The 23,803-nt window shown below is 46.6% G+C and overlaps 1 protein-coding gene across 1 annotated transcript in view; it reads right to left on the reverse strand.

Annotated features, from left to right (window-relative positions):
* dag1 (dystroglycan 1) overlaps positions 1-23,803 on the reverse strand; it is a 57,366-nt gene that overhangs the window by 32,426 nt on the left and 1,137 nt on the right. The gene's annotated exons all lie outside the window — the stretch shown is intronic.

Raw genomic sequence — 23,803 nt, forward strand, 5'->3', positions numbered from 1 at the left:
ATTTCCAAAAGCACAAGGTAAGTGTTTCTAGGGAGGCAATAACCCGACGAAGCAGTTGCAGGAACCAAAATATGCTCGGTGTGTTTTAATGTCATGATTCATGTAATACTGATGACAGATTTTTAGGCTAACCGTCAGGCTAACACACTGACCTCTCATGTTTGGGGGTTTTGTTTGTTTCTTTTTTTAAAATCACAAAACCGAGCCTCCACTTATTTTAAGTGACTCCCAACGCAACGCAGTTCCTGCATATTTATTAAATATTACCATATTTTGGTTGTGCTTTTGGAAATCATTTTTTTCCTGTTTCCGTTGTGTTTTGTGTGCTTTTGCAGTGTTTTTCTTACTGCTGGTGTTTTCTTCAGTTTCAGTCCATTTGACCTCTCAGGGCCACCGTAGATTTGGGTCTTTTGTTGAAACATGGAAGTCCCACTTAGAGTAAAAGAAAAAGCCAAAACGCTGAGTACTGACTTCAGTGTTCAGTAAAAAAACCCAAAATTCAGTTTAACGTGCCTGAAGACAAAGAAATGAGAACACATTCGAGTGTCTGCAGCTCTAATCCCACAGAGTTGGTTTCCTTTAAAAATCTTTTATGATGATTTCATGTTGTTGCTGTTGTTAAATGAGTTGTGTGTGCAGAGTTTAAGAAAACAGATGTTAGAGGTTAAAAAGTACTTAAGAAATGATTACACATGATAAAGCAGCTTTACCAAAGATCCCCCAACTGTTCCACCGAGAGCTGCGAATGAATTAAACGTATTAATTCCACAATAAATAAATAAGTTTGTGTCATGACACAGAGGAGATCAGAGCGGAGCTGTGGGAGTCGGAGCGCCGTTTCAACAAGCAAACAAGCGGATTTTTAAAAACACCGAATTCTGAGAAATGAGAAGAACAAGCACAAATCCAACCGACAGGAATAACAACTCCCCACGGAAATTTCCGGCCGCTCCTCGGCTGAATGTCCACGTGTGACAGACAGTTGGAAGCAGATGTGAACCTGCCTCATAAAACAAGAGTTCTGAGAGCGAGCGGGAACAACAGGACAGAAGGACAAGGAAACAGCGGGTGACGGGCGGGGCCAGACGCGAACGCGAGCCAACCTGAAGCCAGCGCCGCTGCATCCAGTGTGCAGATGTCTGCACAGATGTGCATGCATATGTAAAAGAAACTGGAGCCGGTAACATGAAATCGATGTGTCGTTCGTGGGTTTAGTGGAAACTGCAGCTGAAGCAGAATTTACAGCTTCATGAAGGACGTCGCACAAAAAAACAGCACAGCCGAGGGAGGGGCCGCTTTTCCGGACCTCCCAGGTCTCCACAAACACACCCAGGGAACCTCTGGAGTTACGTGGGCGGGCAACCTGCAGGAGCGCCATTTATTATCTCCAACAACAAGATCCTCCTACGTTGACGATAGGCGGTGGATGATCCTGTCAAAACATCCGCCTTCTGGTCTCATCAGAACAGAAATGAAACCTCAGCGTGACCTTCGCCCGGATCAAAGGACCACGCCGGCTTCCTCTGAGAATCTGCTCCATATGATGCAGAGGGCCGTCCCCCGCCCGTCGCCCATCCCTCCAAAGCCTCGGCATGCTTCAACTTTGTCAAAATGAGGATTTAATTTGAGGCGAAGCTGGAAATAAATAAATAACTGAGAAGGAACCCGGCGGGAAGAATCCTGGGAATTCTTTTGCGAACGCAGCCAAACACACGTCCACTTTGATTAGAGTCGTGTTTTTGCAACGGCGGAGCATCAGCGCTTTCGCTCGCCCGCTTACAAAGCTCATAGGCTTTGGACGGGGAGAGAGAGCGTGTGTGTGGAGGCTAACGGCTCATAAAGGGAAGATGCGGCAATGCTTTGCACATCTCCGTAAACTAATTATAACAGTGCAATGGCTGCAAAATGGAATATGAAAGAATTAACAATCAGTGAGAAAGACGGGCAGAGTGGGAAATATAATCATTGTTAAAGAATGTGTAGGAGGAAGAGTAATTACATTTCACTCCCATTACACCTCTGCAGTTGTGTTTGCTCTCTTGTTAACATTCGGCCTGTTTCTGCTGCGATTCTGAAGCAGATCCATCCTGCTGTCCCGATTTCCTGTCATGCCTGCTCCTGCTGGATGTTCATATCTGACACCAACAAAGTTTCTAATAATTAAGTCGACGTATGAACAGCCCAAAGGTGGATTTGAGCCATTTTCACACATAAACTTGCGTATTTAGGATATTTTCGGGAAACCGTCCACGTCACGCTGCAGGAAACACTGCATGTGGTTCAGGTGAGGGAGCTACTTGGACAGAGCTTAGCTGGGTCGCCTTAGCAACACGGTGAAGTTAAAGCCTATCAAACATCTGATCAGACGTGTTCACGGCTCAAAGTTCAGCAGTGGCACAAATTTCAGTTTCAGGTCTGAAGAGTCGAGATCACTCCTGCAGATCTCGCCCTCCTGCCTCATGGATGGAGCTGCGGGGTCATTCCAGTTTGTCTGCTCGCCTCCCTGCTTTTACACGTGCAATAATCTGGATCTGGAGCGGCAGCGACTGTGAAACCTAACTGTGAAAAGACTCAGGACTGCAGTGCAACATGTGATAACAGCTATGGAGAAGGAAGCTCGACTGACCCACGAGGGGGAAACAAAATCTGATGCAGGTCAGACGGACCAGAAATCCTCGGAGAACTTCAGAGGATGAGGATCATTTTAACTTCATTAAAGCTGAAACAGGAAATAAAACCTGAATGTTCAGTAGCTCGTAGTGTGTGTGTGTGTGTGTGTGTGTGTGTGTGTTCCTGGTCATGCTGAGACCACCAGCAAAGAGCTGAGATACGCCGACAGCTCTGTGTGTGAGAGAGACAGCTGGCTACTGTTGCTAGCTTGACTGAAAATGACAGCTGGGTAACACAAGACTTTATATATGCCACACACACACACACACACACACACACACACACACACACACACACACACACACACACACACACAGAGCCTGACTAATCTGCACTCTTTAATCCGAGGGCGTGCTTCAATCCATGAACTTTCCCTCCCAGGTGCCATCCAGCTCGCTCCAAACGCGCTGGGCTTTCTTTCCCTTCAACAGCTCTGGCACGAGTAAACAAGCCAACGGCGACTATTTTTAGCTTAAAGTGAGTCAGAGGTTAAAGGAAGCCGTGCGGAGGCTCTCCTTCTTCTTCACTGTTAAACAAACTCCAGGAACAGCCGACTTTACATACCGCTGCACTACGGGTGGACCGGCTGTCTGACCTTCACTCGTCATTCAGAAAAACAATCCACTCAGCTGTTTTAGTCGGATGAATAATCGCGTCGCTTTATGTTTCTGAGATGAATCACGTTACAGGAGAAGGTTCTGGAGAAGAGAAAAGGTCCCAGAAAGAGCTGTTATTTGTCGTGCAGTCGTCGGATTAATGCGTCCAAAAGTCTGAGGAAAACTGATTTAAGGAGAGCTGTGACTTATGAATTTAGTGCAACCTTTAGAGGGAGTCATTCATCCAGGGCTGAGTAAACGTTTCAGGCTGCTCTTCTACAAGAAAACAGGCAAACGGCACACGACGCAGCAGGTCTTAATTTGCTCTAATTTGCCAAACGATCTGTTTTTCAGAGGAATCATACAGATTGCACCATTAAAGTAATAACGAACAAACTTTCCTGCTGCACGCAGACTAAACAAAAGCACTCGCTGGACGCACGACGCCTCCCGGAGGCGGGTCTTTTACTGCAGAGGGACGACGGCTCTGCAGGTCAGCGACAACAACCTCGTTTTCTTTGGTTTCTACGGATCAGACGTTAAACAGCTGACGTCATCTAGCATCTATTTTCAATTCAAATCACAACACTACGATAATACACACAGAGAAAAACCCAACAATCATATGACCCCCTATGAGCAGCACTTTGGCGACAGTGGGAAGGAAAAACTCCCTTTTAACAGGAAGAAACCTCCGGCTGAGGGTCAGGATCTGCAGAGAAACGATGTGATGCTCGAGATATTTGCACTGAAGTTTACTTTGAGAAAGTCAAAGAAAAGATCTTCTTGCTCTTATTTTGAAAGTTCAGTGGCTGTCAGCTAGTTAAACCTGGTGACCAGCTAAAGGAGGTATTAACATATTTACCTGTAAACATACTTCGATATACGAGGCTCTACTTTCTTTCTGGGTTAGTTAAAGCGGGTCAGGTACACGGTGGACTCCCAAACTGACGAGCCCTCGGGTGCTTCACGCCTCTGACAGGCTCCATTTAGCTCCGCACTGCAAACACGTCTCCTTCCTCCTCCACAAACATAAAACGGGCCTAATCTGGGTCAGCTGTGAGCAGGTACACGCCTGACGATACAGCTCTCGCTTCCACACACACCGCAGTGACCTTCTTACTGCAGCAGCCACGGCGTTTCCTGCGCGTACGCCGTCGGTTTCCGCTCACACAGCATGTTTGTGTGGTTACCTGCATCAGTGTGCGATGAGTTTGCAGTGATAGGAATCTCCTCCCATCCCCAGCTGATGCAGGTCATCAATTCTCATCTCCGTGCCTGTCCTATCTGGCTTCCACTGCCGAGTTATAAATACACAGGCAGCAGCGCAGACAGCCAGCCTGCTGCATACACGCTCATGTAAACCCCCGGGCTGTTCCCCTCCTCTCTCTTTATTTACACAAGTATTATTAGCCAAGCGTGCCGTGCATCGTTACTTACAGAACGAGCTGCACGCTTTTGCACCGAGAGACAATATAAAAATCTGCTTTTATTACCACACAGACCTGCAAACGCAGTGTCACTTTATATCAACAGATCTTTGACACTCCTATTATTACTCTTCTGCACTTCCCATAATGCCGTAGGGCATGCACAGAGGCAGAATGATGTTTCTGCAGCTTAACTCCTCCCCTTTTCTTTGTCTGTGCGTGGTTACATTATGTTAAATTGGCAACAATAACAGTTTCTGCTAGCAGCTCCTGTTTGCAGAGTTAAGGAGGTCACTTGGAAAGAGTTCTTTGCCAACAGCCACTGATAGGTGAAGGACAAAGCATCAGCTCTCTTGTTGCATTGCAGCACCTTTGTGGGACACACATAAATACCAGGACCATGTTACAGATACCTGCTCAGTAACATCCAAAAATATGAATTTTCTTCACCAAAACTGGAGCTCAGATCCTGTTAGTACAGTGACCTCACAGCAGCCATATTATTGGTCAGATGATGTCATCAAAAATGCTCCAACAGCACAAACACAGACCAGAGGTCCAGTTCAGGCGAAGCTAGCAGACCACCTGTGTCACCGTCCACCTGCAGGTCCAAATACCAATTAATTCATGCAACCACGGGATGGATTAACCAATCCGTGCCACAAACAACTCAAAGGATCCATCAGAAATTAGAGTTGAGCTCAAATGTTTCAGTCGCCCAACATCACACCAGCAACTGCTGACACAACAACAGAAGACGACAACAACTTTATCCCATATTTGGGAATATCTGAATATTCATGGAGACCTGAATAAACTGGAAAAACTGCTAAAACTCAAACTGGTAACAGAAGCTTTAATATGAAGGTGGCCTCGATGTGCAAACATAACATAAGCTGTTAATGATCAGAGTGATTCAATTCAATTCAATTTTATTTATATAGCGCCAAATCACAACAAAAGTCGCCTCAAGGCGCTTCATAGATACAGAGAAAAACCCAACAATCATATGACCCCCTATGAGCAGCACTTTGGCGACAGTGGGAAGGAAAAACTCCCTTTTAACAGAAAGAAACCTCCAGCAGAACCAGGCTCAGGGAGGGGCGGGGCCATCTGCTGTGATTGGTTGGTGTGAGAGAAGGAAGACAGGATAAAGACATGCTGTGGAAGAGAGACAGAGGTTAATAACAGATATGATTCAATACAGAGAGGTCTGTTAATACATAGTGAGTGAAGAAGAAACACCCAGTGCAACATGGGAATCCCCAGCAGCCTACATCTATTGCAGCATAACTAAGGGAGGATTCAGGGTCACCTGGTCCAGCCCTAACTATATGCTTTAGCAAAAAGGAAAGTTTGAAGCCTGATCTTGAAAGTAGAGATAGTGTCTGTCTCCTGAATCCAAACTGGAAGCTGGTTCCACAGAAGAGGGGCCTGAAAACTGAAGGCTCTGCCTCCCATTCTACTTTTAGATACTCTAGGAACAACAAGTAGGCCTGCAGAGCGAGAGCGAAGTGCTCTAATAGGGTGATATGGTACTACAAGGTCATTAAGATAAGATGGGGCCTGATTATGTGAGTGATGGAGACGAGCCAACATGCAGATGGCTTACCCAACAGAGCCTCCACCAAAGCTTGTGGAAATGAAGAGCTAAAATTATTACAAGAACTATTTGATTTGACTTGAAGGTATAATCCTCTTTTTTTTATTTTTAAAGCTGCAAGCCAGCTAGCACCACTCCTTCCCATCATGCTTCCCTGTGTTCAGGTCACCGTTCGGTGCTCTCCTCTCAGCCATTCAGCTGTTTCAAGCCTCTCGTCCAACTCCAGCTCCACCGTCTTGGACTGCAGTGGACAACATTAGTCCCGGTTCTGCTGTGGAGCCAAATTGAACCAGAACCTCTAACAGGTGGAGACTTGTTTCTGCTAGGAGAAGTCGCCAGCGCTCCCAGCAGCAGTCCAAGATGGTGGAGCTGGAGTTCATCCACCAAATGAGGAACTTATTCACAATATTTATTGGGAAACAAAGACAGCAAGCACATTTGTCCAACCACCCAACCCTCCTGCCTCTGCGGCCCAGCGGGTTAGAGCTTGTTCGGTTTCTAGACAACATGAAGGAGGTGTTTTTAATGTTTCAGTGTATCCCAGAGAAATGTGAGTTGTGTCCAAAAACAACGAGAAATCAATCAAAAATCGACTTTTCTGTCAATCAAAGGCAGCAGGTCGGTGATCAATAACATTTATTCATTTGTTCAATCTGCTGGAAGCTTTCGAGTAACTCATTCACTCCATCAGCCTGTCAGCGTGTTCCTGAGTCACTCGTGAGTGCAGCTCGTTGTACTCCCAGCGATACGGCCAGAGCGCCGCTCGCTCGCCCGCTAACTCACATTTCTGCCAGCCGGTAAATTTTTTTTTTTCCAAAGGACATAATTCACTGCAGCCAGACGGTATCTTCGTCCACCTCCCTTCCCCTCGCTCCCTCCACGGTCACTGCAGACGTCTCAGCTTCGAGGCCCCATTCTTTATCTCTATGATAATAGCGGGCCACGGCTGATAGCCTTACAGCCCGAGCAATGTGACCTCCAACTGGCTGGCAGGGTTTTAAAGGCACCACGATGTGGATTTTTATTTTTTCGCCAGGTTAAAGATGCCCCCCGTCTACTAAATTTATCTCAGCCCAATGGAGCGAGAGCCAGCTGATATTTATCACTCCATTTTTGTTTTTCCTCTCAGTGGCGGACGTTGCGGACGCTACGCCGCGGACGCTACGCCGCGGACGGACTTGGGTAAATGTCACGAGGAATCAAACCTGAAATCCCTCTAAACGACGAGAACACGCCATCGGCGCTGATACATCCGTTACTGCACGCCGCTAACAGGTTAGAGGAGGTGTGAGAGCACAGCTCATCTCTAAAAACGCCCGAATATTAAAGAGGAAAAGAAAGACGGTCAGAGACAAGACTCAAAACTCGGACGTGCAGGTAAAAACTAAAAAGAGACAATTCAAGGTTGGTAATTTGGTTATTCTGCTCTCCTGTCTCTACTTTGGTCTTCGGATCACATCAACAACTTCGGTCTTTGTGCAGCTTCTGTGTGAAGTGGAAAAAAAGCCTCTTTGATGCTAATCAGTCAATTAAAATGTGATCTTCTCTGCAGACTTTCGGCGTGCTTTGATTTAAGAGCACTGTGCCGCAGAAGGTTCTGTGAAGGTGACGTTGCACTTCTGTTATCAAAGAAATAAAAAGTAATAAGCGCCCACAAACAGGAGAAACTGATAACATTAAAGGGAAGGACGCGGAGAAGGCAGCGCCTGGCACTGACTGAAAGGTTGAAGGCTCGAGCCTGAACATCAGGAGATTTAGATGCTCCGCAGAAAAAAGGGTTTGTAATGGCAGCAGTTGAAGGCCTGACCGACTGACGTGGAGAAGATGGAATAACAGTAAAACACGAAGAAAGAGTCAAAACAAGAAACTCCGAAGAGCCGCAGAGTCTTAAATTAAATCACTGCATCTCCTGTACCAAAGGAAGAACGTGGGAGCAGGTCTATCAACATCACTGCTTTCACATTCATTACTGGGCGAGTTTCCCCTCACACACTGGGTTAATCTACTGTGACGTCCTGAGCTTCCTGAGGGAGAACAGCAGGAAATGACTGAACTGATGTGTGCCAGAATCCACGTCGTTAGTTTTTTTGGCCACATTAAAACAATCGTAGCTCATCGGCCGCCCGATTCACCAGATCTGTCATTTCTGCCCAAAAGTAATGACCGAGTTGAAGGATCGTACGCCCATTGCAGAGGCACAACAGGACTTTAAATGCTCCATGTGCATGAGGACAGACTTTGAGACCAAAGGTTCGACTAACACTATGAATCCTCGCCTGTCTTTCGAATCATTTAAAGACCCCGAGCTCAAGCTCACCTATTCTTTACCGCAGGTTGGAACCTTTGCTCGAGTTCGAGCTCAAACATAGCGGCGACGGCCGAGCAGCCGGGCTCTCGAGCGTTGACTTCCTCAGTTCAAAGACATGCGAGCTGGAGCCAGCTGCAATTTGCAGTCATTTGACTTAATTTTTTGGGCGGTGCTCTTTCTTTTTAAGCTTTGAATGATAAGAAAGTAGTTTTCTAAAACCTCAGCAGTTTGTTCAGGATGTGAAGGATGCTCGGCATGTTTGCTGGCAGACTAAATGCAGAGGTCTCACATTTCAGACACACGAGGTCGTGTCAAATACCTGCTGCTCAAACACAGCCAAAGTTTCTAATAATGACGTCACCTTCAGACAGGTTTTTTTCTACGCTTGGCTCTGCATGATGTCATCAAGGATGGATATTTGCATGTTTACGACGTCAGACAGAGGATGAACTGATTGGCTGAATGACCAGGACGGGAAAAAGAAGGATTATGTTGAACTATGAATCATGCAAAGTTGCTCTAGAAGAGTCCAAGAAGAAAACATGGAAAATGGAAATGAGTAATTTTAAAATGAGAGTAAATGTGCGGTCGGTGGGTTTGAAATCTGTGCCTTCATTTTGTTTGATCCCCCCCGTCCCCTCGTGTATTTACTTCAGGTGTTTGCAGATTGCCTAGTGAGCAACAAAATGAAGCCTTTTTAAATCGAATCCAACTGAGCTGTATGCGTCTCTTTTTAATAAAAGGGAAAACCTAATTTCACAAAGAGTTTCTTAACTGTAGGTGACGGCTGCCTGCAGCTTGAAGAAAACAAGTCATAAAACTGCAGAGTGCTTCATAAAACAACGACGTTCACGCTGCTTCATTCAAAGTCGGCAATTTGTGCCGTCTGCAAAGTTATTGGAGTGTAATTTGGGTTCAGTTACTTATAGTGTGACAGTTTGGAGGATCTGAGCTCGGTATGAAGCTCGGCTTTCTTTACGTCCTCTGCACACACGGGGCACGTATCGAGGATTTCACGCCAACCATTTGACTTTGTTTAATGCAAAATCCAGAAAATGAACATTTAGGTAATGGCTAAATATATATGATTACCAGCGAAGGCACAAAAATGACAGTAAAACCTCCAAAAAACACACCAGCAATCACCTGGGACATTTCTGGAACCTTCAAAGTGCTTTAAGATCTCAGGAGAAACTAAACTTGAAGGCGCTCTGCCGTCATCTGCTCTGCGTTTAAGTCCTGAGACATCAGGTGGATTTACGGCAGAGCTCCTCTTTAAGTTCACCTCAAACCAGGTGTTGAGCCTCTGCAGAGCCGGGCCTGTAATCAGCACAGCTCGGCTGGAATGATATGAATTCTGTTTGAACGTTCAGGATGAGCTCCACAACCCTCACGGCTGCACAGTGAAGCATGCAAACCCCCCCTCAAAGAAACCACGCAGACTTTTAAACGCTCTCATTGTTTGTATGAACCCTTGCTTTTTGCTTGCCGTACTTAGCAGATATGTATGCATGAATAAAGTTCTGGCTCTTGGAGCAGATCTAATTTTACCAAGTGGAAAGAAAACTAATCAGCATCTGTTTTGCCCTCTTTAATTTAAAAGTAAAGACAAAGACGGGCTGCTGGGCTGCGCCGTGTTTGTTCGTAGAGCAGGAAGAGGCGGCGAGGATTTTCTCTGAAGTGCAGTAATTCAACCGGAGTGTCCTCTCTCGACTCGTTGTTATTCTGAGATGCTAACACCCTCACTAGCACGGCCAATACATCCATTGTTTGCTCTGCGCTATCGGGATGTACAGGACTGCACTTCAAGAGACCCACTTCAGCCGGCAGAGAGAGAGAGGGGGAGTCATTAGGGCAGGAGCGAGCAGCTATCTCTGCATGCAGCAGTACGTCTGCTGCCGGCAATCCCTCCACAAAGACAGCCGATTGTTGGATGTACAACATTCGCTGCTTTACGTGACGCTAAATATCAGCGTTATCCTGAGGTCTGAACAGACTCACACTCATGTTTCTCCTCTCCAGTTTTATCCTTACCGGCTCCATCCCCCCAGCAACAGCTGTCGTTTACCTCAGTATAGGAATACCATCCCAGGATAATATTCCTGGGATGGTATGAGAGGGACTTTTTTGGGTTGTGAGTATCCACCACTGGTGACGCCAGGATATAGAGCTGGGCGATATAAGATATTTCATATCACGATGTTTTTTTCATTTCAGGCGATAACGATATATATCGTGATGTATATCGTGATATATATCACGATATATATCGCGATAAATATCGTGATATATATCACGATATAAGCCAAATAATTATATTCGTAAGATTTAAATGTGCCGTTGCTCACAAGTAAAATGTGAAATAATCTGCAGCTTGTTTTGGTTTAAATATTTATTTCCCATAATAAGTTCAACAGGGTAGATGTACTTAAGGAACATGAGACTTTTTCAGATAAATAAAGGCAAATATTGCAAACTACACAAAAGGCAGCCGCTAAAGCGTTTAAGTTTCAAAACAGAACAAACAAAACAGACTAAATTGTCAATTCCACTTAGAAACAAAATATTAATTCTAAAAATAAATCTTAGTTTGTTTTACAGAAGAACAGACAAAATTGAGTAACTTCTGTCAATATCAAATAAACTGAGAACTAAAAGGAAATTCTCTCCTTGTTGTATAGCTGAGCTTTTCAAACAGTTTAACAGTTACTTTAGTCGACAAAAGCCGAATGACGAATTAGCGCTTCCAGTCAGAGATTGAGCATGCACCGCTTTATTGTATTTCCAGACTTGCTTTCGGCACATTTACAGTGTGCGCTACTCTGTTTTTGTCAGACTTGAAATAGCAGAAATACCTTGACACTACAGAACTTCTGTGGCTCTTCCGTTCGACAATCTCTCCGGTATTGGAACCATCATCGGTTTTATCTTTGGTAACCTTCGGTCACGCTCGGTTGATTTTTCTCTAGAAGGCACACTCATTTCCTCCATTACCCGGGCGGCACGGCGGCTTGGCACTTGTGCTGTACGTAACAAGTCACGTGACGTGACGCTGCGGCTGTGATTGGTTCGGCTCTGCGCTAGTTAATTTGGATTGGCTGTTCTTCTTCTTCGGTGAGGTCTATCGCAATAGTTAAATTTTTCTATCGAGAAAAAGTTATTTCGCGATACATATTGTTATCGTTCTATCGCCCAGCTCTACCAGGATACAAAAACATTGAGTCTGAACCTGACGCACAAACATGTCAGAAGCTGGATGGGCTCGGTTCTGCTCATTTCCTGCTTCGCGTTTATTATTCTTGGACTCTCCTAGAGCAGCTTTGCATGAGTCACCATTCAAAATAATCCTTCTTTGGTTTATACTGAGTGTCAGTGCAGGCGTTTAAGCTCCACCTCTTTCAGTCAACTTTCTTCTTGTAGGTGTGTAGAAGGAAACAGGTGAAATTTGAATTCATAAGTACAGATAACTCTTAAAATTCAGAGCAATCCTTTTAGATAAGACATCGTTAACGTGAGCAGTAAAGCGTAAACAATGGACCAACAAATATGACAGTCGAGACATCTGTGTTATGAGCAAACAGAGTATTTAAACTCTGAATGATTAATAAGTGCCACAATAACTTCACATACTCGAGTGGGACACTCCTTCCCAAATATGACTGGCTCAGTCTCCGATTCTCTGAACTGGAGGAAACCAAAAGGACGACGAGAAACATCTCGTCCTGAACAAAGGTCGTGACTCCAGGCAATTAAAAACAAGTTGAGAAGATGCAGATTGACAGTAGAGGCACCATTTAATACCAACATCACATCACATCCTGGAGAACAGGTTTCATAAACCCAACCTTACAGACAAAGAGAGACCATAACCATCTACAAGCAGCTGGACCGCCCTCATTTCCTGTCGTCAGCAGATCATCGTCCTGAAGCTAACCTTTGTGCTCGATGTGTACAAATCAAACGCAACTCTTTCCTTTACAGTTTTCTAACTTTCTAAAAGCTCCGACGTGTTGTTTGGTTCACTTTGATTCAAGATGAATAAAAGAGTCTTCGGGTTGCGTCGTCTCGGACTCCGCGCCTCAATTTTGACCACATCAAGCAGCAGACAGAAGTCATCATCATCCTGAACTTTATTCAGGCCTCAACAAATGTGAGAACCCAATAAACCGAGACGTCAGCCCCGGTTTATCCCGCCGCCGGCCGCATCTTCAGACATATTTGAGTTTGAACTCCTGCAAAGGTTTCAGCCTCCAATAAAAGTCTTCAGATGATTCTTAGATCTGATAAACTGCTTTAAACTTTCTCTGAAAGTCGGCAAGATGTGAGGCGTCGATAAGACTCCGCCGCCACATCGCGAACAGCGGGGAGTTTGGGTGTGAGCTCCACCTGCAGTCTGTTTGCCCTTGAAGGCTATCGGCCAATCAGAGTGCAACGCTCTGAAGCGGCAGCGACGTCAACAATGCCGTCCTCCTGAGGTCCGCAGCGCCGGAAGGATGCTCAAAGGCAATAATCTGCTCCCTCGTGTAATTTTCCTCGACTCGCCCATCCTCCTGCTGTCACCACCTCCACCCATCCTCCACCTCTGTGCTCATTTTCTCTGCCGCTCTCACGCCACGGCTTTCCATTAACCCCATTTCTCTCCGTCTCACCCTTCGCCGTGCCTTTCTGCAGTCCCAATAAATCAGCTCATCCCATTACTACATCCACTGTCATTCCCAAATTCCTCCTCCCTCCCCGCCGCCCGCCAACAAACACGCCGAGCGCGTGCACCGCCACCGCGGCGTCTCCAGGACGTGAATCATCAGAGCGAGCTGGCAGACGGCAGCGCTCGTCCCCTGAATGACTGCCTGTCATAAAAGACAGATTGACGGATGAATGGGTGGAGAGAATAAACGGCTTGATGGGTGGATGAGTGTGTGGATAGACGGGAGGGTGGGTGGATGAAAAGGAGGGTGAATAACTGGATGAATGGGTGAGTCATGACATCCTGATCCGTTACACAAATCTGCAAATAGGCTCGGAGATGAGCATTCATCCGCCGTGACACATTTCATGTTTACTTCCTGCTGCAGAAATGCGAAGCGCTCCTTTAACAGAGCTGGAAGCTTCTGGATGTATCTGAAACTCAATGTCTCTGCAGTCGCCGCCAAATTTGTGTTTATCACACAAGTGGATTATCCAGGAAATATCAGGCTTTATTGCAGCGGTGGCGGCGTTCACTGACGGAGACGCGCAAAAGCAGATTGTAAAGAAATCGACGAACCTGATAAAGTTAAGACAATTTAGCCAAAAATATTACTGATGAAGCCATTCAGTCACTGGTTTCAGACCAACACCTGGTCTTTATCACAGGCTGCCGCCGCGTCACGCACATGTGACGGTGGAACTGCGATGGACGCCGATGTGCATCATCGAGGGTTCGCCTTCCTGGTTAATCCATCCACAGGTCAGATCCATAATCTTCTCCAGCGTGTCCTGGTCTGCCCTTAGGGTCCCAGTTGGACATCCCCGAAACGACCCCCATGGGAGGTCCTGCTGACCCATCACAGCTGGATCTGTTTGATGTGGAGGAGGAGCCTCCTCACCTCAGAGGCTGAGCCCAGACGCCCTGCAGAGGAAGCTCATGCTTCTAACTTCGACCTTCTGCTTTTGGCGTGGCACCGTCGTGCACCTCTCATTGTTCAGATGCATATTTTAAAGCTTTTAGGGGGGCGCAGAGAGCCGACAGCAGTGTGGACACACCTGTTGGGGTGCAGACTGACACCACAGTCCAGATGTTTAATGCAATCTGTGGAAACGTTAGGAATTACCCATCATGCCTGAGTTTACCGTTTTATCTTTTAGTTATAATCTTTGTGTTTGATACCCATCAGTAGAAAAGCTGGTGGCTTTCCTCACATCAGCCTCATTTGTGAATATTAAAGATGTTTAACGCGCACTAATGACTGCAGCCTGCACTGCTGTCGTTTGTGCAGCCGAGCTGAGAGCTTTTGTTCTCCGAGTGTTTTTAACTCCGGTATTGTTGCCAAGAATAAATCTGACTTTACTGTGATTGTTGATCAGAGAGAAGAAGCCATCATCAGGATCTGAGGAGCTTAATCTGATTATCTGAGAGAAATAATTGAGTCTTAAGCATAATAACCATTAACTGCAGCACTAACGCACTAATAGCAATAATGCTGAAGTGATTATTAAGAACAACCAGCAACAGATTTTTTCAGTTTTCTCTGCTGAGAGTTGAACATCTCCAGGAGTTTGTAGCCAATTAACTGACATGTTCATCCAAACGTCGCTGCAACTGAAGAACTGATCGCCGAACATGCAAACAGACGTTTAGACGCTGCGTCTTCCTCTTTCTCCTCCTGCAAGAATGCGTCTCTGCAGTCTTTACTCCTGCGTGTGTGCATGCATGTATGCAAGTGTGTACACATTTGAATTCACGCCAGTAAAGACACCTATTCAGAAACCAACTGCACACACACACACAGACACACACACACACACACACACACACAGACACAGACACACACACACACACAGAGGGGCAGGTGTGAAGCCGGCCGGGTGGTGTTTGACTGTTAGATTTAACATGTCAGCTTCTCTCACGTCTCATTTCCTCGGCCGGCTGTATTTGTCTGTCGCTGATGCTTTAAAAGCTCCGGGCCAGGTGGAAGGGCCGAGCTGTCTGCCTGAGTCAACAACACACACACACGCGCGCACACACGCGCGCACACACACACACACACACACACACACACACACACACACACACACACACACACACACGCCTTTTAAACTAAAGCCAAAATTTGAGGTGTAATCAGACAAATTTAATTGAAGTCGGCGACCTCAATGAAGGGAAACGGTCGCGCTGAGAGTCGCGTTGTGTCATTAGCTCATCATTAATCATGCATCAGTGTGTAATCAGCATCGTACTGCTGTAACTCGCAGAGGTGGAGCTCATTTCTAAATCTTTATTCGGGGATGGAGCTAATGATCGTTTCCATTATGGATAACTCTCCTGGCTGTTTGATCAATGAATCCCTGATCGGTGTGGAGCAACACGCCACAGTCAGAGCTCGGCGTGACGCTCTGATGTTGTTTTTAAAATCAAACACCCCCCCAAAAAAGAGAAATTGTGCGACTGGACGTTTGTTTCCCATCTCAAGAAAAAAGAAAAGAGCTGACATTTTAAAAGCAGGCCAGCTCCTTTTGTGTCCAAAATATTAATTTTGTGCAGCTTTCATATTAATACAAAAAAAAAAAGCTCTGAGAGGGAGTGCAGCAGAAAAAAAAGAGCAGCATAAATCCATCAGAGGAAATGTGTTTCCACCGCCGGAGACAAATGTGAAAAATGCTGCTTTTCCTCTTCATGTGTCATTTCTTTGCTTCCCAAGTCTCTTTCACTTTCACACTTGCACCACACTCATTAATTTTTAATAATAAAGCATGCAAATCGTCTCCAAAGCAGCAGCAGCGCATGCCTGATAACAGGCTCTTTTTTAACGCACGAGATAAGCAAACAAGCGCTTATCTTTCTTTATTTCAGCGCGTTGCTATCACAGACATCGTCAACAAAGTAAAACTGAGTTCATTCAAACATTTGTGTCTGTTTGGCACTTTTATGGCCCCCCAGCTAACGGGCAGTGCTCCATGGCTGAAGCTGGATTCCTGAAGCAACATGTCCACACATGTGAGTCTGTTTCCAGCACCTCACTAAGATCTACTGCACGTCATGAAACAGCAGCCTGAGAATGGAAACCTGACCGATGTCGCTCCAAGAAACAGAAAATCTGAAGATCACCGGCAGAGAAGAAGAAACGCTTTTACAAACAGGTTTTATTAAACTCAACTTTCATCGTTGGACAGCAGTGCTGGGGAAACATCCACCAGGTGGCGTCCCATCCATGACTGGGTTGGGTTACAATCCCCTGTTTTCACTGATGTTTTCCAGCCTGAATGAGAAACTCTGACGTCTCACTGATGCTCTGCGATCAGGGCGAGTGGACACAAACTACACTAAACTTCTCACGTTTCCCATGAAAGCGTTTCTGATGGCTTCATCTGAAATGGAACATCTTCTAGGGGTGGGGGAAAAATGGATACTGTGTAACATCGTGATATTTTGTTTGCTAATAATGTATGGATACAGGGACAGCAGAAATCGATATTTTGTTACAAAAAAGGTTTTTTGTGCTCTGACTTCAGAGCATGTTGATCCTTTTTCTGAGCAAGAATCCTGACATTCCTTCACTGTCCAAATGTGTTTAACTTGTTTTACGGCAACAATAAACATGACAGTTTACTTATTTTAATTTAAGACATGTTTTATTTTAATTAAGTTTAAAACTTTTTTATTTAATGTAAAATTATATTTTGTTTTAATTTACTTTCAGATTCTTCAGTTGCTGAAGGGGCTGCATAGTTTTCATAAACTGCATAGTTCAGAATAGCTATAATTGTACCAGATGGTTGATTCAGTTAAGTTGGACTAGACTGTAATACAAACCATTCAGTTTGTCAACAATCAAACTGAAATGAGAGAAAGACTGAGTGTGAGACTTTGATATTAGAGAAAATGATGATTGATAAAGTTTACCTTTATGTACAGAATCTGAATATCGCAAAATATTTTTAAAAAATTGCAATAATATTGTATCGTGGGATGTATGGTGATTCCCACCTCTAACATCTTCTAGTTTCTGAACACGTGACGATTTAGCATGGGGCTAAAACCAGACCGAACACCTGAAAATCGCGATCTCGATTCATACTTATGTGCGATCTCATTTCCAAATGACAACGATTTAAAAAAAAAAAAAGACGACAATTGTACCGCATTTTGATCCGGGACGTAATCTGCATGAAAACAAGCGCTCACTCTTCCTGCTCAACAAAAGGGCGGAGCCTTATACCACGTGATACAGAAGCTGGCTGCTAAAATTAGCAGGGAAAAAACAACGGAGAGCACGTCAGGGATGACGAGAAAGTGACAGGAGAAAATCCGTCCCGGTCAACCACCCAAACATCAATAACGGGAACCTTATACAGCGCTTCCCTATACCCGTCAAACTCCCGCAGGCACAAAGAAATTACGGAGGCTATCACTTATCACCTGACCAAAGATATGTCTCCATCAACACTGTGCAAAACGAGGGATTTAGGAAAATGATCAACACCCTAGACAAACGCTACACAGTGCCGTCCCGCAACTATTTTACTATTGTTGCACTACCTGCTCTATACACGCAGCGTCGAGCAACGGTGGAGACGCAATTTCAAGCAGTACAACATTTTGCAGCAACGACAAAACGTGAGACATTTGTTGTTTTTATGTTTATTTATTGTTTTTATGTTCAGTCTCAACTGTTACGAAGTTGATGTGCAGTTAATAAGTGCAATAAATATTTGTACTGGAAAAAAAAATCGTGATTCTCATTTTATGCAAAATCGTGCCGCCCTAGTGTTAACCACAGGGTGCTGAGTTCATGAGTGTATCATATATGAGTGTAGACTGTATATAGTAAACATGTGTGGACTGTATAATGTCATATTCTGAATATTGATTTGTAAATACTGGAATATAAAATAAGGGGCGGGAACAGAAAAAGTGTAAACTTCTGCTAAACATTGTGTATTTCATGAAAACTCGATGTTTTTAAGTGAAGTTAAGTTTTCAGTTATGTTTACATGTTGGAAATAAAATTATTCCATCCTGTGAAAGAATTGGACGCTCCAGATGGGTCACCACTGAGGGAAGACAGGAAGTGACCCACAAATATTCTGCGTCCATGTGCATCTGTCCAGTTAATCTTGAAGCATTAACCTTTGACCTGTGTGGGCTAAAGGTCCGCATCTCCCACACTCTTCTTTCTTTATGGATTTAAAAACTGCTCAACATGAACACGCTGTGAAGCTGTCCGGTATCTCACGTAAGCTGGTGTTTCCTGTTGACATCCACATACACGATTATCCTTGCAGCCTTTAAGACTTCTCATCAGTTTGGAGAAAAACAGCAAATCTATCGAGTTTCAGACTTTATTTCTTCTGCTCTGTGAAACAAAAAGCAGCCCCAACCCCAGACGGGTCAACCTGATGGTTACAAAATGCTTGGCCCAGCAAATCAAACAGCACCACCCAGGCTCCGGTCGCTCTATCTGCTCGCCGCTGGAAGCATTTCAGCTAATCAGACTCCATCTCGACGGTGAAAATCACGCCGTGCGGCCGCTGTGTTGACACCGATTTCGAATCACAATTAGGTCCTCTCCCGGCACCGAGGGTTCTGGCACGGCGGAGGAATTCCTCCATGGTTGACCGGACAACTTGGAGCGCCATTTGGCTCCGTGTCCAGAAGGCTAACCAGCCAAAACAGGGGGGCTAATAAAAGCGCCCACTGATAAGCAGTTAATGCTCCAGAACTAATTACTGAACTGCCACCCTGTTTTCTCTCCTCCCAAATCAGAAGTGTGACATGTGAGCACACACGGGGAGGGGGGGGGATATCTGCTGCTGCCACGGCAACCGGGCAAACAGAAGGAAGTAACGAGGCTGATTCTGACCTCTGATGTTCATGAGGCACGGCGGCAGCTGATCCAAACGCTCCACAGGTACGAGCGCCGGGGCAGCACTACAAGATCGACCTCTGCCCCCTGCTGAGCTCTAAAACGGATCCATATCAGCAACTACAGGCCCGAGCGCCGCGCTGAGCATCGCTCAATGACCGGCTCTGCTTTCCTCTGCAGCAGCGGCCGACGTCAGATTTGCAAGAAGCTGCAACCGTGCATCCGCAGAGCCGCACGTGCACGTGACAACCAGGCTTCAGGGGACGTTTTACTCACCTGTGGACGTCTGCCACTCAGTTACAACTAAAGCTCTGAAAGATAAGGCTCATCGATTCCACGCCACGCTTTGCTTTGTTTGCAAAACTGCAAATTGACCGAAAGCAAATAAGAAAAGCAGGAAATGAACGTGAGCTGTGGCGGGTCGTGGAGGGGATGCAGGGCTTAAGTGAAGCGACTGCAGTAACAAACAAGATCGTCACCAGCCAAGTGTGACCTGACTACGATGTGAGGTAACGCCTCCAACCCCGAGGTGGTGGCTGTAGCGTGGGAGGAGGGGTGGCCGCCCCAAGTGACGGACATTAAGCATCTACAGTATCTCTGCTGTAGCAATGCGCCATGGCGAAGCGAGAGCAGAGTGCGAAGGCAGTCCTACGCTGATCTATGAGCACAAGCTTTGGGCAGCTCCTCCCCCTGAGGGGGGCGTCCTCCTCATTTAGGACGGTGGAGGATTCTTCCTGTTGCCAGGTCAACACGGCCCTCGCTTCAGGCATGTGTGACATTAGTCAGCGAGCATCCGCACAGATGAGGACAACCGAGTTCTCCTGCCACCATCGCCCCGCCGCAGCTCCTCTCTGATGATATTAGTGGCATCAGGATCGATTAATCCTGCAAGCAGGAAATAAAATGACTTCCAGCCGAACTCCAGCAACTCCAGTGCTGATTATTTAAAGCTGACAGGTGTTGATTGGAGTGTTGATGAGACTCCGAGCGAGCGTTCGGAAATATCCAAAAGTGTTAAGTCAACTCGAATGGCTGTGAATGTTTACAGTCACTGACACAGTGATTTCTCACTCTGCGACTGAAATTAACCACAATGATCTTCCGTCCGTGGGAAGAACAGCAGCTGAAGGCGGAGGAAACTCCCCGTGAGCCCTGACAGACTGACGGGATCTGCATTGAACGCCGTAAGCCCGATGAAGCGCTTACGCCGGATGAAAGCTGCGACTGTTAATGACAAAGGAAGCAGCTGGAGACGAAGCAGCAGGCCTGTTGGGTCGCAGGCCGGTGTCTGAAACCAGCTTCGGCATCTGCTCGCCGACCGAAGCCCCGTTGTTATCTCAGGCTAAGAATAGCCCTCGCCGTCCCACGCCTCCTAAAGCCCGCGAGGCTCTTTAAACATCTCATGACCGTTTTATTTTCGAGTTCTGACAAACGCGCGTCGACAAGTGGTGTTCGATTCGTGGCGAGAGCATGACTCACAGCGACAGAAGGGTAGTCAGCTGTGGGCACAGGAACACTCGGGATGCCTCATCCCCCTATTTTAGCCCACGAGAGCTCAGGAGGAGGGAACGCGCCTAAAGGATCTCAAGCTCATCTCCGACGTGATAGAGCGGGCTTATTCCACAGCATGCACACGTTTTCTTTAGCTTCAACCCAAAGCTTCAAAAATAGAAAAATTTCCTTCTCGTAACCCAAAAGTTTGAAAAGCAGGGAGCCAAAGATTAGACTCATCATCCTGTAGATGCACAAGGCTTTTCATAACACGAGAACTCGATCCTATTTTGGATGATATTGATTTCAGAGATGGGGACTCGCTCAGACAGAAGAAACGCTGCGAGAGGAGGAAGGGGAGTGTGGCCGACTCTGTTTGGCTGAACCATTGCTGCTGTCAGATTTACAGAAACAAAGATGAAAAAATGAGCCTGCGAGGTTTATCTTTGCATAAACGTCCCATGCACCGCCGTGCCGGGCAGCTGCGACGCAGGAGGGGGTCGTAAAGCAGTCAGGAGCTCCTGCAGTGGACGACTTATAAATAAAAATAAGAGATGGCCCCACTCAGAGCTGTTATGAAGGAGAAGCTATCCAGAGAGGCTGAAGCGGCTGTAAACATGTTTATTCCCCCTGTAAAGTCGGACGTTTTAACACGGGAGTCCACGGAGACGGGCTCGCTGCAGGAGAGCGTTAGAGGAACTGCGGTTTGCACACTGCCTTCATTTTTCTGCTCCAGAGGTTGCCCCTTGGTCTGAAGTTACTCAGCACATTACTGCTTATGTAAGCATTGAGGGGGGGGGGGAGCCCCAAACCCAAAGTGGAATTCCAGGGTTTCCTTTCCAAACCTCACAGACTGGCCAGCAGGCTTTGTTTCAGTGGGCCAGCCCACAGCAGGCCAAACACGAAGCTGCCCCACATCTATTAGACTCATCATCGAGCAGCTCCGAGAGGTCATTCAAGCCCGAAGAGCGTCTGTAACAAAGGCTGGGGGGCGTTTCAGAGGCGAGAGCAAACGCTCGCCCTTACGGGTCAGCGCAGAGACGTCTACTACAGGACGAGCAGAGAAGATGTGACGAGGAGCAGCTGGAGAGCACGAAGGCATCTTTCCCCCGATGCAGACAGAGACGTCAAGATGTTTCTCACCTCGCCGTGCCGCTGCAGCTCTCCGACAGACCGATGACGGCTCAGAGTGCGCGTGGCGTCTCCTCAGAAGACGAGACGGCAGCACTGATCTGCTCTTTAGAGCTTGGGGACAGTTGGGTGAACACGTTTGCCCTTTTTTCACATGTTCACATCTGACTGCGTTTGAAACAATCAGCACCAGGAGTCCACATCTGGACCTCCTAACAAGCAGCAGGTCACTGGTCAGCATCTACGACCTCTTTTGAAGTTAAACCAAACCCCACAGCAGCCGATTCACTGATAACCCAACCCCAGCAACTCCCCTCCTACAGGAGCAACACGGGCAAGCAGCCACACCCCCACAGGAAAACTGCTGACATCAGCTTCCTGTAGATAAACACGCCTGTGGCGCTCCTTTGAGCCAGAAACAGTCTGGGGTGCAAATCCCAAAGGAACGACGTTACTCCCACACGGGCATCGCCCCGCCCTCCCTCAGCTCTCCTGGGGAGACACGGAGGCGTTCTCAGGCCAGAAACACGGGAACTCCACCCTTCGAAGGTGGAGAACCACAGCCAGCTTCTGCATCTTCACAGATATATCCACGTTTCTACACACTACTTCACCTGATGAAGTCATGACCCACAGCACACCCCCCCCCCCCCCCCCCCCCGCCGTAGTGTTGCGGTTCTACAGAAATCCAACTGAAGCCTTTTCACAGAGAAAACGTTCAATATTCCCACTTTTCTTTGTCCAGTACGATGGTGAGCAGCTGTTAAACTGCTAAACAAAACAAGACATTTAAAAATGTGAGTGAGCTCAGTCAGCATCTAACAGACACATTTACACGAGCAGGCTGAGAGTCTGCCATCATCCAGTCAGGCCCATCACCCACTCACATCATTGCATTTTGTTTACTAGCATGGCGACGTGTCAGTGCACGCCTCGTTTTTGTGCATCGACGTCTGAAACATGTATCTGATCATCGCCTAATAAGACGACTTTCACCCACAGTGTCCACAAAACGGCCTCGCGTGGAAGGAAAGCAGCAAACGAGGGGCACACACACACTTTCACAGCTGGACGTCAGAGTCAGCACACACACACACACACACACACACAGAGTGAACAAATTAACAGTCCGGTGTAGAAACACACACACTCATCGCCACCATGACGCTGATCAGCTCCGGCTCTCAGACGGAAACAAACATTGTTCTCAGTGTGAAGGATTAAAGTCAGCATGTGTACAAAACACACCACACACACACACACACACACACACACACACACACACACACACACACACACACACACACACAGTGTGCTCAGCTGCAGCTCTGCTGATTTACGTCACTGAAGCCTCGACAGAATAGAAGAGAACAGGATCCATGGTGATGTACTGAGGAGGTATTGATCTACTTCCATTGGTGGTAATAGGAAAACAGGTGGACCTCCATGCCTGCTCCTGCTTCAGACAGAGAGTAATAGCACCCACGGGACGCTCAAACCCCCCCAAATTACCCATTACTGAACAGCACAGCCCCTTCATTTATTTAGGGCCCGTGAAGCAGAGGGGCCACATTACTTTGAGAAAAAAAAACCATGAAGAAAGCTGAGAGTGAAGAAGTTGAACAGATAACTGGAGCAGATCAGAGGTCAGCAGGATCAGCAGAGTGTCTGAAATGAACCCGCTGTGCACGGAGCGCAGAGCCCGCGCCGCTCGGGGTCCAGCAGCAGCGCGCGGACGCGCTCCTGCTCCGCTGGCGTGAAGCAGCCAATCACGTCCTGTGGTTAAAACCTCTGCACGCCTCACGCAATTCACGAAAACCGCAGCTACTGATCAGCTTGGACCAGAAGACCGTTCACCGGTGAGAAAATGACGTCATGGAAGCGCCACTTTTTAGATATAAAGCGAAAATATTCAGTTTTCAGGAGGAAATTTCTGCTTTAAAAATCAGGATGATTTCATAAGGACGTGAATATTAACAGACTGATGAGTCCAGCAACACTGAACCGGAGCA

The sequence above is a fragment of the Neolamprologus brichardi genome, chromosome 5 (genome assembly GCF_056152115.1).
Source record: "Neolamprologus brichardi isolate AB-2024 chromosome 5, ASM5615211v1, whole genome shotgun sequence".
Taxonomy (NCBI): Eukaryota; Metazoa; Chordata; class Actinopteri; order Cichliformes; family Cichlidae; genus Neolamprologus; species Neolamprologus brichardi.